This window comes from Thalia democratica, chromosome 6 (assembly GCF_965202585.1).
Source record: "Thalia democratica chromosome 6, ktThaDemo2.hap1.1, whole genome shotgun sequence".
Classification (NCBI taxonomy): domain Eukaryota; kingdom Metazoa; phylum Chordata; class Thaliacea; order Salpida; family Salpidae; genus Thalia; species Thalia democratica.
Window position 1 is genome coordinate 12,946,246 of NC_139170.1, and position 3,024 is coordinate 12,949,269.

The window sequence follows — 3,024 nt, forward strand, 5'->3', positions numbered from 1 at the left end:
TAAGTTGTTTTTATAAGTTTAAATTTACTTATTTATTTTATATTTTACTTTTATTAGTTTAATATTTTATTTTGCTTAAAGAGGTCGCAATTTTTTGTCACCGGAACCGGTCGTGAATAAAATATTTAATTTGCACAACTCTATTTAAGTCTGCATCTATAAAATGCTTAGTTGCAATATAAGTATGGCTGCCTAAATGTAAATTAAGCTATTGAAAGTTTCTAGCAACGTAGGGAAAATATTAACCTCAGTCATAAAAGCAAGGTTATAAATCAAGCCACAAAAAAAAAAGACTATAAAAATAGAAGCATGTTTTAACTAAATATTCATATTTTGATAAAAAAGTAAAATTAAAGTTGTCGGAAGTAAGCGAAGGATATTATTTAAGGATATTAAAATTCCTCTTGATATTTTATTGAAATTTTCATAATTTGTTTGATTTTACCTTTTTTTTACAGGTTTATAACACAACAGCAGTTTAAAGTGAATCTTTTATGGGTGCCTTAGCGAATAAAACAATATTAACTACTTAACCATTTGCTTTTACTAAATATTTTTGTTTCTTCATATATATTTAAATAAACAATAACAGTCGATTTCTTTTAAATAGGCATAACATTTTAATAAAAAATGTATTCCTGTTTGATATTTTAATAGTATTATGAGAAAATATATTAGTGCTAGTAAGAATACTAATCTGCATAATGACACATAGTATACAACATAGATAACAATAAGTTATCAATACATGTTGAGAGATTAAAAATATTTATAATGCAGTTTAGCTTTTTTCTTTTAATTAGTCAATCAAAAAATTTTGCTGAATTATAAAAATACAGCAAAACATTATAAAGCTTCAGCATTTTTAATACGAGCATTGTAAAACACTACTCATATTAAAAAATTGAAAGTACGATTACGTTATTTTTTATTTTTTACTAAAGCTTAATTGTATTATTATTTTAAAGTTTTACTTACTGTTTCACATTTTTATATTCAAATTAAAGTGAGTCTATAAGTAATTGACTTTATAAAGCACTAAAAAAACTAATAATTGCTAATTTGACAATAATTTATTTAAACGTTGTTATGCTTATTTACCATAAGCATGTTTATCATGCTTTATAATCTCTTTAGCTTGTCAAAAGATTAAAACATTAATTTAGCTCGTATGCTTTTTCTTATTATTTTTTTAAGAATTTCTACTCTCAAGGATTTTATCTTAACATGCTTTGTGTAGTTTTACTAAGACAAGCTTACATTTTAATCTTACTAGGTTTTCTATACTAAAGGTTTCGTTTATGAAATGCTAGGCTGACTTTATTTTCATGTGATTAAATTAAGGCTATTCATTAAAAAATATTATTTTGACGAACAAGTACTATTTAGATAAGGTTTAACACCACAACTAGAAATGCACATATATATAAGATTTAATGATTTAATCTTTTGTTTTTATTATGTTTTTTCTTATCAATCGATTCGATGTTGTGTACCGTCTTTATGTGAATAATTTTTTGGTTCGAGTAATAGTCTTAACAAGTTGGAAATTAAAGTTAATTACTTTTAATAAAACACATATGCACACCAGGTTATTAATTTACTTCAAAATTAATATACATTTATTGTTCTAATATTGTTTTATTGTCTTCTTAATACAATTATAATAAATCTTGTTTAAAACCAATACAAAATATTTATACACGTTCAATGTATAAAAAAAAATATTTTAAAACTATTTTCATAATTTCCAAAATTCTATGTTTTTACACACGAAATCATCAGTTCGCATGTTTAATTACACCTTAAAAGCATTGGATAAAATTTACTACTTTGAAATCAGTTAATTTATTTGTTTTAAGTTTTAAAAAGGAATTTAAAATAGTTAAGAATCCTATACAAGCATATTCAATGATATTTGTTATGTTCTTCGTTTCAAACTACAATCTGACCAAAGCTTGCTTTTTTCATGCGCTTTCTCTCTTTCGCTACCAACACATTTAAACTAGTTGAAACTTTTGCTTGTTGGAGACACTGAAGCAAAATGTTTTGAATTTTTAATGTAAAAAATTATTTAGGTATCGTCGAGTACTTAACTGTTTTAAGTTTTCTAAAATACAGCAAATAAAACTTGTATGTTTTACTTAAACTTAATACAAGTTTGTTCAGTTCATATTTTAAATACTTTTAAAAGTTATTCATGCTTGTCTTTAGGTAATTAAACAAGACTAAAACATAAAAAATACTTATAATGACTTAGTTATTTATGCATTTTTTTTTTTAAACTTACAAAATGAAGTGTGTATACTAAATTCTCGATTGACAAGGTACACCGAAAAATTAATTTCACAATTTAAACATTTTATTACTTATGAGCAGAAAGCTAAGTTTCAATATATTGTGTTTAGTATGTACGTAAAGATTTTTACTACTAACACTACAATTGTTTAATTTTTTTTGAATTATAAAACAATAGAATTTTTTTGTTAGTTTTTACAGTCATAGTAAAAATTGTTATGAAATTCCAAGAAAGGCAACTGTTCAAGACTGTTGTTTTTGTAATTTCATGTTTATGCCAAACAAAAAGTTTTGTGTTTGTTTTTTTTTATCTAAGCGTAGCTCAAAAGTAAATATTTTTCTAAGTAGATGCTCAGTTTTAAAGTTTATTTTCTTTTGCAGGATGTCAGTTTAACGTCAGTTGATAAATAATTATTTTCTAAATGCTTCGTTGGCAACATTTACAAAAAAAAGCTATGTAAGTAGTTTAAAATATATAAAACAACAACGTTGTTATTTTTGAAAACATTTCTTTTTGTTAGATGACAAATCTTGTCTTTATTTTTGTTTAAACAACACTACAGGCCATGAAGATAAAATCAGAGCGTGTCTTAAACAAACGAGTATTTATAAAACGTATTGCAACTAGCTCTGTTACTCTAGTTTCTAACAATTCACGTGCAGCTAAAATTTTAATTATTAACTTTATGCTTCGGATCTGAGCTCTAACCGCCCGACTAAATCTTT